Here is a 12,177-nt window from a genome sequence, read left to right on the forward strand (position 1 = left end):
GCCAATGCGGGAATAGATCTGGCGTGAACTTCTATACATGTATCGCCAATGTGGGAATAGATCTGGCGTTACAGGGTCTTGTGGGTGGAGAGAGGATACCTGGGTAATTTACAGCAGCAGAAAGATGAGAAAATCCCTCTTTCTCTTTCTCGCTCTCTCTCTCTCTCTCATTTTCTCTGTCTCATTCGCTCGCGCTCTTTCTCAGTGTGTCATTTTTTCTCTCGCTCGCTCTCGAAGTTTGTCTCATTTTCTGAGTTTTGCTCTTTCTTTCTCAGTCTCATTTTCTCTCGCTATCTTGCTCTCTATCTGTGTATGTCTGTGACTCGCTCACGCTGTGTCCGTCTGCGTCTCTCATTTTCTCTGTCTTGTTCACTCACTCTCTCTCGCTATCTGCGTCTCTCATTTTCTCTCTGCTTTGCACTCTCTCTCTCATTTTCACTGTCTTGCGCGCTCTAACTCTCTGACTCTCTCATTTTCTCTCCCTCTCTATCTTGCTCTCTGACTGGCAGACCACAGTACGTGTTCTTGCAACACTGTGTGTCCGACAGAGTGATCAGCAGCACTGGGGCTCCACAGGGGACTGTCCTATCTCCCTTTCTCTTCACCATTTACACCTTGGACTTCAACTACTGCACAGAGTCTTGTCATCTTCAGAAGTTTTCGGATGACTCTGCCATCAGCAAGGAAGATGAGGCTGAGTACACGGCTACGGTAGGAAACTTTGTCACATGGTGTGAGCAGAATTATCTGCAGCTTAATGTGAAAAAGACTAAGGAGCTGGTGGTAGACCTGAGGAGGCCTAAGGTACCAGTGACCCCTGTTTCCATCCAGGGGGTCAGTGTGGACATGGTGGAGGGTTTCAAACACCTGGAGATGCGAAATGACAATAAACTGGACTGGTCAAAGAACACTGAGGCTGTCTACAAGAAGGGTCAGAGCCGTCTCTATTTCCTGAGGAGACTGAGGTCCTTTAACATCTGCCGGACGATGCTGAGGATGTTCTACGAGTCTGTGGTGGCCAGTGCTATCATGTTTGCTGTTGTGTGCTGGGGCAGCAGGCTGAGGGTAGCAGACACCAACAGAATCAACAAACTCATTCGTAAGGCCAGTGATGTTGTGGGGACGGAACTGGACTCTCTGACAGTGGTGTCTGAAAAGCGGATGCTGTCCAAGTTGCATGCCATCTTGGACAATGTCTCCCATCCACTACATAATGTACTGGTTGGGCACAGGAGTACATTCAGCCAGAGACTCATTCCACCGAGATGCAGCACAGAGCGTCATAGGAAGTCATTCCTGCCTGTGGCCATCAAACTTTACAACTCCTCCCTTGGAGGGTCAGACACCCTGAGCCGATAGCCTGGTCCTGGACTTATTTCATAATTTCCTGGCATAATTTACATATTGCTATTTAACTATTTATGGTTTTATTACTATTTATTATTTATGGTGCAACTGTAACGAAAACCAATTTCCCCCGGGATCAATAAAGTATGACTATGACTATGTCTGTTTGTCACTGTCATTTCCTTGTCTGTCTCTGTCTCTCTCTGTCTCTGTGTGCGTCTCTCATTTTCTCTCACTCTCGATCTCTCCAGGTGTGTCTTTCATTTTTTCTCTATCTCTGTCTCGCTTGCTCTCTCCATCTCTATGTGTGTCTCATTTTCTCCGTGTCTTGCTTGCACTCTCTATCTCTGTCTCTCTGTCTCGCTCTGTGTCTGTATCACTCTCTCTCTCTCTCTCTCTCTCTCTCTCTCCCCCTGTGTCTCTCTCACGACTAAGGGATTTAAACGGACCCAGCAGATGAGGAACAGCTTCAAGTCAATGCAGAATTGGGCGTGCTATGCTTAATTATTCCTGTACCTTGTTGGAAAACATTGTTCTTCTGGGTGTAGGTGTTGCCTTCACTATTAAACAGGTGAACACATTCTTTTACAATGTGAAAGAAAGCAAATGCAGACTGCGCTTCTAGTTTTGGTGTCATTTTAAAACTTTACTGTGTTATGGAAGTGACTTTAATGTAATCCACAATATTGTCTTTCAGTATTTATGATCTATAGGGCTTTTGGGGGTAGTTTAGTTTTCAGATGACCTGGTTGGTAGCGTAGTGGCATCAGTGCCAGACTTCGGGACGAAAGGTCCCGAGTTTGAATCCAGCCGGCTCCCCTGCATGTGCTGGGTTACCAGCTGGTGATCCCTTTGGAAACTCACCCGGCAGAAGGCAATGGCGAACCACTGCCGTAACTGGCCTCGTACGCGGTTCCCCGCTACGTCAGGCGTGGAGGGAAATCGTCCGCTAACCGGAGAAACTCCGGATGCGACGTACCTTTCCTTTCCTTAGTTTTCAGTTGATAAGGAACGGGGAGGGCTACACCACACTCCAGTCCAGCTGGTGGCGCTAATGCTCCTTAAGTTGGACTGCCAACCACCATGAAAAGTCAGAAGAAGGAACTGATTCAAATTGCTGGAGGAACTGAGCAGGTCGGGCAGCATCTGCAGAGAGGAACGTGTCGAGCCGAGAACCTTTGTCAGGACTGTAAAAGGAAGTGGCAGAAGCCCGAATAAGGGGTGTGGAGGGAAGGGGACAGGTGATGGGGAGGGGTTGAAGTGAGCAGCTGGGAGGTGAAGCAGGGACTTGACAGAAGAGAGAGAAGCATGGCAAAAGGAAGGAGGAGGGACGCCAGAGGGAGGTGAGGAAGAGAATGGGTAAGAAGGGAAAAAATAACAACATAGCTCTGATGTCCCCCCCTACACTTTCCTCCAATCACATTAAAATCATGACCACTCATTAGCCATTTCCACCCCAGCTGTCCGGTCATCAATGCCTCTTTCATCCCGTACACCCCTATCACACTAAGTTCAATTTCAAGTTTACTGTCGTTCAACCAGACACGTGCGTACCGCTGAATGAGACAATGTTCTTCTGGGACCAAGGTGCCAACCACAGTACAGATATCACACACAGCACGTAAGATAAAATCAACGCAACAATATTAACAGGTCATTTAAAAATTCTGCGGATGCCCACACAAGTTGACATGGTTAAATATCGTTCGTTCAGTGCTGTGTTGTGTGACATCATCATGTCGTTATGATCGTGGGCCTCATGGCCGCGATTGTTCTGGGCAAATTTCTCTACAGGAGTGGTTTGCCATTGCCGTCTTCTGGGCAGTGTCCTTACAAGAGGGGTGACCCCAGACATTATCAATACTCCTTTCTTTTTCAATCTTTTTATTAAGTTTCAAAATTAAGCATAACAATAATAGTAATGATACATAGAGATCGGGATTACAATAATAACAGTTAACATGAACAAGCACAGATTCCAAGTAACAAATATAGTTTAGCCTCCCAATCTCAAGTAACTCACCATGAAAAAGATATTTTATAAAGAGAAAAAAAAAGAAAACCCCCTGACTAAAGAAAACCTAAACTAAAAAAAAACAAACAAAGTTTGGGCTATTATTTTACATCGGCTAAAATTATTATTTGTCATTATTTGTCATCTCCTCTATACATGAACAAAACAATTACTACGAAGGATTCAGAAAGGGTATCGATACTCTTCAGAGATTGTCTGCCTGGTGTCACTGGTCACATAACCAGGACTTGTGATCTGCACCAGCTGCTCATACGACCACCCACCACCTGATCCCCCGGCTTCACGTGACCCTGATCAGGGGCTAAGCAGGTGCTACACCTTGCCCAAGGGTGACCCACAGGCCAGCGAAGGGAAGGAGCGCCTCACACCTCCTTTAGCAGAGACGTACCTCCACCCTGCCACCCGTACAGTACACTGCTACTGGTGTTGTCAGAAACAGTGTGCACTGGGCGGTAGCTGTTCCCCAGCCTGGCACTCCTCGTTCTTCCACTGCGGTACCTTCTGCCTGACGGTAAGAAGATCAAGGAGACTGTGGGGTGGATGGGAGGAGTCCTCGACAACTCTGAGGGTCTTGCGAACACCCTCATAGACAGGGGGGTGGGAGAAGAGACAGGTTCTCTCGGTGGGTCACACAATTCATTGCAGTGCTTATAATCAATGCCTCGCCGTTCACATTGCCAGTGGTCATATGGTCAAAGCCTCGTTGTTCCCGTCGCCAGTGGTCATACAGCTGGACCGGGCTGCCTTCATGGTGCGCCGGTGGGATGTGGTTAGAATGGGGACAGGGGAAACTCACTTGTCACAATCTCCTCAGGAAGTGGAGGTGCTGCTCTGCTTTCCCGACTGAAGGGGTGTTAAGGGAACTGGTGTGATCATCGGTCTTGTGGGCTTCAGAAAACTTGGTGCTGCTGGCTCTCTCCGGGGGCAGCTGTTGACGTGCAGTACTCACATTCTCCGGAGAGAGTGACCCTACCTCACGTCCTGAGGAGAGAGTGACCCTTCCTCACGTCCTCCGGAGAAGTGACCCTACATCACGTCCCCCAGAGAGAGTGACCCTACCTCACATCCTCCAGAGAGAGTGACCCTATTCCTCACATGCTCCGGAGAGAGTGACCCAACCTCACGTCCTCCAGAGAGAGTGACCCTACCTCACGTCCTCCGGAGAGACTGACCCTATCCCTCACGTCCTCCAGAGAGAGTGACCCTATTTCTCATCCTCCGGAGAGTGTGACCCTTCCTCACGTCCTCCGGAAAGAGTGACCTTACCTCATCCTCCAGAGAGAGTGACCCTTCCTCACGTCCTTCGGAGAGAGTGACTCTTCCTCAGGTCCTCCGGAGAGAGTGACAAAACCTCACGTCCTCTGGAGAGAGTGACCCTACCTCACACCCTATGGACAGAGTGACCGTTCCTCACGTCCTCCGGAGAGAGTGACCCTATTCCCTACTTCCTCCGGAGAGAGTGAACATTCCTCACGTCCTCCGGAGAGAGTGACCTTCCTCACATCCTCCGGAGAGAGTGACCCTACCTCAAACCTCTGGACAGAGTGACCCTTCCTCACGTCCTCCAGAGACAGTGAACATTCCTCACGTCCTCCGGAGAGCGTGACCCTATTCCTCACGTCCTCCAGAGAGAGTGACCCTACCTCATCCTCCGGAGAGAGTGACCCTACCTCACACCCTCCGGACGGTGTGACCCTACCTCACGTCCTCCGGAGAGGGTGACCCTACCTCACGTCCTCCGGACAGAGTGACCCTTCCTCACGTCCTCCGGAGAGAGTGACCCTATCCCTCATCCTCCGGAGAGAGTGACCCAACCTCACATCCTCCGGAGAGAGTGACCCTACCTCATGCCCTCCGGAGAGAGTGATCCTACATCATACTCCGGAGAGAGTGACCCAATCCCTCACGTCCTCCGGAGTGAGTGACCCTTCCTCACGTCCTCCGGAGACAGTGACCCGACCTCACATCCTCCGGAGAGAGTGACCCTAACTCAAACCTCTGGACAGAGTGACCCTTCCTCACGTCCTCCAGAGACAGTGAACATTCCTCACGTCCTCCGGAGAGCGTGACCCTATCCCTCACGTCCTCCGGAGAGACTGACCCTACCTCATCCTCCGGAGAGAGTGACCCTACATCACGCCCTCCGGACGGAGTGACCCTACCTCACGTCCTCCGGAGAGGGTGACCCTACCTCACGTCCTCCGGACAGAGTGACCTTTCCTCATGTCCTCCAGAGAGAGTGACCCTTCCTCATGTACTCCGGAGAGCGTGACCCTACCTCACGTCCTCCAGAGAGAGTGACAATTCCTCACGCCCTCTGGAGAGAGTGACCCTATCCCTCATCCTCCGGAGAGAGTGACCCAACCTCACATCCTCCGGAGAGAGTGACCCTACCTCATGCCCTCCGGAGAGAGTGACCCTACATCATACTCCGGAGAGAGTGACCCAATCCTTCACATCCTCCGGAGTGAGTGACCCTTCCTCACGTCCTCCAGAGAGAGTAACCCTACCTCACGTCCTCCGGAGAGAGTGATCCTCCCTCACGTCCTCCGGAGAGAGTGACCTTACCTCACAACCTCCAGACAGAGTGACCCTACCTCACGTCCTCTGGAGAGAGTGACCTTACCTCACGTCCTCCAGAAAAAGTGACCCATCCTCACGTCCTCCTGAGAGGGTGACCCTATCCCTCATCCTCCGGAGAGAGTGACCCTATCTCACGTCCTCCGGAGAGAGTGACCTTACCTCACGTCCTCTGAAAAGAGTGACCCCACCTCACGTCCTGCGGAGAGAGTGACCTTACCTCACGTCCTCCGGAGTGACTGACCCTACCTCACGTCCTCCAGAGAGAGTGACCTTACCTCACGTCCTCCGGAGAGAGTGACCTTACCTCATCCTCCAGAGAGAGTGACCCTTCCTCACGTCCTCCAGAGAGAGTGACCCTATTCCTCACATTCTCCGGAGACAGTGACCCTACCTCACGTCCTCCGGAGAGAGTGACCCTACCTCACGTCCTCCAGAGAGTGATCCTAACTCATGTCCTCCAGAGAGAGTGACCATACCTCACGTCCTCTAGAGAGAGTGACCCTTCCTCACGTCATCCGGAGAGAGTGACCTTACCTCACATCCTCCGGAGAGAATGACCTTACCTCACATCCTCCGGAGAGAGTGACCCTACCTCACGTCCTCCGGAGAGAATGACCTTACCTCACGTCCTCCGGATAGAGTGACCCTACCTCACGTCCTCCGGAGAGAGTGACGCTAATCCTCACATCCTCCGGAGAGAGTGACCCTTCCTCACGTCCTCCGGAGAGCGTGATCTTATTCCTCACGTCCTCCGGATAGAGTGACCCTACCTCACATCCTCCGGAGAGAGTGACGCCAATCCTCACATCCTCCGGAGAGAGTGACCCTTCCTCACGTCCTCCGGAGAGCGTGATCTTATTCCTCACGTCCTCCGGAGAGAGTGACCCAACCTCAGGTCCTCCGGAGATAGTGACCCTTCCTCATGTCCTCCGGAGAGAGTGACCCTTCCTCACATCCTCTGGACAGAGTGGCCCTTCATCGCTTGCTGTGCAGAGAGTGACCCTACCTCACGTACTCCGGAGAGAGGGACCGTACCTCACATCCTCCGGAGAGAGTGACCCTACCTCACGCCCTATGGACAGAATGACCGTTCCTCACGTCCTCCGGAGAGAATGACCCTATTCCCTACATCCTCCGGAGAGAGTGAACATTCTTCACGTCCTCCGGAGAGAGTGACCTTCCTCACCTCCTCCGGAGAAAGTGACCCTACCTCACATCCTCCGGAGAGTGATCCTACCTCATGTCCTCCAGAGAGAGTGACCATACCTCACGTCCTCTAGAGAGAGTGACCCTTCCTCACGTCATCCGGAGAGAGTGACCTTACCTCACATCCTCCGGAGAGAATGACCTTACCTCACGTCCTCCGGAGAGAGTGACCCTACCTCACGTCCTCCGGAGAGAATGACCTTACCTCACGTCCTCCGGATAGAGTGACCCTACCTCACATCCTCTGGAGAGAATGACCTTACCTCACATCCTCCGGAGAGAGTGACCCTTCCTCACGTCCTCCGGAGAGCGTGATCTTATTCCTCACGTCCTCCGGAGAGAGTGACCCTACCTCACGTACTCCGGAGAGAGGGACCGTTCCTCACGTCCTCCGGAGAGCGTGACCCTATTCCTCACGTCCTTCGGAGAGAGTGACCCTTCCTCATGTCCTCCAGAGAGAGTGACAATTCCTCAAGTCCTCCGGAGAGAGTGACCCTATCCCTCATCCTCCGGAGAGAGTGACCCTACCTCACGCCCTCCGGTGAGAGTGACACTACCTCACGTCCTCCGGAGAGAGTGACCCTATCTCTCATCCTCCAGACAGAGTGACCCTACCTCATGTCCTCTGGAGAGAGTGACCTTACCTCACGTCTTCCGGAGAGAGTGACCCATCCTCACGTCCTCCTGAGAGGGTGACCCTATCCCTCATCCTCCGGAGAGAGTGAACCTATCTCACGTCCTCCGGAGAGAGTGACCTTACCTCACGTCCTCTGAAAAGAGTGACCCCTCCTCACGTCCTCCGGAGAGAGTGACCTTACCTCACAACCTCCGGAGAGAGTGACTTTACCTCATGTCCTCCGGAGAGAGTGACCCTACCTCACGTCCTCCGGAGTGACTGACCCTATGTCACGTCCTCCGGAGAGAGTGACCTTACCTCATCCTCCAGAGACAGTGACCCTTCCTCACGTCCTCCAGAGTGAGTGACCCTATTCCTCACATTCTCCGGAGAGAGTGACCCTACCTCACGTCCTCCACAGAGTGATCCGACCTCATGTCCTCCGGAGAGAGTGACCATACCTCACGTCCTCCAGAGAGAGTGACCCGTCCTCACGTCATCCGGAGAGAGTGACCTTACCTCACATCCTCCGGAGAGAATGACCTTACCTCACGTCCTCCAGAGAGAGTGACCCTACCTCACGTCCTCTGGAAGGAGTGACCCTACCTCACGTCCTCCGGAGAGAATGACCCTTCCTCACGTCCTCCGGAGAGCGTGATCTTATTCCTCACGTCCTCCGGAGAGAGTGACCCAACCTCAGGTCCTCCGGAGATAGTGACCCTTCCTCATGTCCTCCGGAGAGAGTGACCCTTCCTCACATCCTCTGGACAGAGTGGCCCTTCATCGCTTGCTGTGCAGAGAGTGACCCTACCTCACGTACTCCGGAGAGAGGGACCGTACCTCACATCCTCCGGAGAGAGTGACCCTACCTCACGCCCTATGGACAGAATGACCGTTCCTCACGTCCTCCGGAGAGAATGACCCTATTCCCTACATCCTCCGGAGAGAGTGAACATTCTTCACGTCCTCCGGAGAGAGTGACCTTCCTCACCTCCTCCGGAGAAAGTGACCCTACCTCACATCCTCCGGAGAGTGATCCTACCTCATGTCCTCCAGAGAGAGTGACCATACCTCACGTCCTCTAGAGAGAGTGACCCTTCCTCACGTCATCCGGAGAGAGTGACCTTACCTCACATCCTCCGGAGAGAATGACCTTACCTCACGTCCTCCGGAGAGAGTGACCCTACCTCACGTCCTCCGGAGAGAATGACCTTACCTCACGTCCTCCGGATAGAGTGACCCTACCTCACATCCTCTGGAGAGAATGACCTTACCTCACATCCTCCGGAGAGAGTGACCCTTCCTCACGTCCTCCGGAGAGCGTGATCTTATTCCTCACGTCCTCCGGAGAGAGTGACCCTACCTCACGTACTCCGGAGAGAGGGACCGTTCCTCACGTCCTCCGGAGAGCGTGACCCTATTCCTCACGTCCTTCGGAGAGAGTGACCCTTCCTCATGTCCTCCAGAGAGAGTGACAATTCCTCACGTCCTCTGGAGAGAGTGACCCTACCCCTCATCCTCTGGAGAGAGTGACCCAATCCCTCACGTCCTCCGGAGTGAGTGACCCTTCCTCACATCCTCCAGAGAGAGTAACCCTACCTCAAGTCCTCCGGAGAGAGTGACCCTATCCCTCATCCTCCGGAGAGAGTGACCCTACCTCACGCCCTCCGGTGAGAGTGACACTACCTCACGTCCTCCGGAGAGAGTGACCCTATCTCTCATCCTCCAGACAGAGTGACCCTACCTCATGTCCTCTGGAGAGAGTGACCTTACCTCACGTCTTCCGGAGAGAGTGACCCATCCTCACGTCCTCCTGAGAGGGTGACCCTATCCCTCATCCTCCGGAGAGAGTGAACCTATCTCACGTCCTCCGGAGAGAGTGACCTTACCTCACGTCCTCTGAAAAGAGTGACCCCTCCTCACGTCCTCCGGAGAGAGTGACCTTACCTCACAACCTCCGGAGAGAGTGACTTTACCTCATGTCCTCCGGAGAGAGTGACCCTACCTCACGTCCTCCGGAGTGACTGACCCTATGTCACGTCCTCCGGAGAGAGTGACCTTACCTCATCCTCCAGAGACAGTGACCCTTCCTCACGTCCTCCAGAGTGAGTGACCCTATTCCTCACATTCTCCGGAGAGAGTGACCCTACCTCACGTCCTCCACAGAGTGATCCGACCTCATGTCCTCCAGAGAGAGTGACCATACCTCACGTCCTCCAGAGAGAGTGACCCGTCCTCACGTCATCCGGAGAGAGTGACCTTACCTCACATCCTCCGGAGAGAATGACCTTACCTCACGTCCTCCAGAGAGAGTGACCCTACCTCACGTCCTCTGGAAGGAGTGACCCTTCCTCACGTCCTCCGGAGAGCGTGACCTTATTCCTCACGTCCTCCGGAGTGAGTGACCCTACCTCAGGTCCTCCGGAGATAGTGACCCTTCCTCACGTCCTCCGGAGAGAGTGACCTTACCTCACAACCTCCGGAGAGAGTGACTTTACCTCATGTCCTCCGGAGTGAGTGACCCTTCCTCACGTCCTCCGGAGTCAGTGACCCTACCTCACATCCGCCGGAGAGAGTGACCCTACCTCAAACCTCTGGACAGAGTGACCCTTCCTCACGTCCTCCAGAGACAGTGAACATTCCTCACATCCTCCGGAGAGCGTGACCCTATCCCTCACGTCCTCCGGAGAGAGTGACCCTACCTCATCCTCTGGAGAGGGTGACCCTACCTCACGTCCTCCGGACAGAGTGACCTTTCCTCACGTCCTCCGGAGAGAGTGACCCTTCCTCAAGTCCTCCGGAGGGAGTGACCTTCCTCACGTCCTCCAGAGAGAGTGACAATTCCTCACGTCCTCTGGAGAGAGTGACCCTATCCCTCATCCTCCGGAGAGAGTGACCCAACCTCACATCCTCCGGAGAGAGTGACCCTACCTCATGCCCTCCGGAGAGAGTGACCCTACATCATACTCCGGAGAGAGTGACCCAATCCCTCACATCCTCCGGAGTGAGTGACCCTTCCTCACGTCCTCCAGAGAGAGTAACCCTACCTCACGTCCTCCGGAGAGAGTAATCCTCCCTCACGTCCTCCGGAGAGAGTGACCTTACCTCACAACCTCCAGACAGAGTGACCCTACCTCACGTCCTCCGGAGAGAGTGACCTTACCTCACGTCCTCTGAAAAGAATGACCCCACCTCACGTCCTGCGGAGAGAGTGACCCTACCTCACGTCCTCCGGAGTGACTGACCCTACCTCACGTCCTCCAGAGAGAGTGACCTTACCTCACGTCCTCCGGAGAGAGTGGCCTTACCTCATCCTCCAGAGAGAGTGACCCTTCCTCACGTCCTCCAGAGAGAGTGACCCTATTCCTCACATTCTCCGGAGACAGTGACCCTACCTCACGTCCTCCGGAGAGAGTGACCCTACCTCACGTCCTCCGGAGAGAGTGACCCTACCTCACGTCCTCCAGAGAGTGATCCTACCTCATGTCCTCCAGAGAGAGTGACCCTTCCTCACGTCATCCGGAGAGAGTGACCTTACCTCACATCCTCCGGAGAGAATGACCTTACCTCACGTCCTCCGGAGAGAGTGACCCTACCTCACGTCCTCCGGAGAGAATGACCTTACCTCACGTCCTCCGGATAGAGTGACCCTACCTCACGTCCTCCGGAGAGAGTGACGCTAATCCTCACATCCTCCGGAGAGAGTGACCCTTCCTCACGTCCTCCGGAGAGCGTGATCTTATTCCTCACGTCCTCCGGATAGAGTGACCCTACCTCACATCCTCCGGAGAGAGTGACGCTAATCCTCACATCCTCCGGAGAGAGTGACCCTTCCTCCCGTCCTCCGGAGATAGTTACCCTACCTCACATCCTCCGGAGAGAGTGACCCTACCTCATGTCCTCCGGAGAGAGCGACCCTATCCCTCACGTCCTCCAGAGAGAGTGACGCTTCCTCCCGTCCTCCAGAGAGAGTAACCCTACCTCACGTCCTCCGGAGAGAGTGACCCTATCCCTCATCCTCCAGAGAGAGAGGCCCTACCTCACGCCCTCCGGAGAGAGTGACCCTACCTCACATCCTCCGGAAAGAGGGACCCTACCACAAACCTCTGGACAGAGTGACCCTTCCTCACGTCCTCCAGAGAGAGTGAACATTCCTCACGTGCTCCGGAGAGTGTGACCCTATTCCTCACGTCCTCCGGAGAGAGTGACCTTACCTCACGTCCTCCGGAGTAAGTGACCTTACCTCATACTCCAGAGAGAGTGACCTTTCCTCACGTCCTCCAGAGTGAGTGACCCTATTCCTCACATTCTCCGGAGACAGTGACTCTACCTCACGTCCTCCGGAGAGAGTGACCCTATCCCTCATCCTCCGGAGAGAGTGACCCTACCT

The sequence above is a fragment of the Mobula birostris genome, unplaced genomic scaffold (genome assembly GCF_030028105.1).
Source record: "Mobula birostris isolate sMobBir1 unplaced genomic scaffold, sMobBir1.hap1 scaffold_268, whole genome shotgun sequence".
NCBI classification, from domain to species: Eukaryota; Metazoa; Chordata; class Chondrichthyes; order Myliobatiformes; family Myliobatidae; genus Mobula; species Mobula birostris.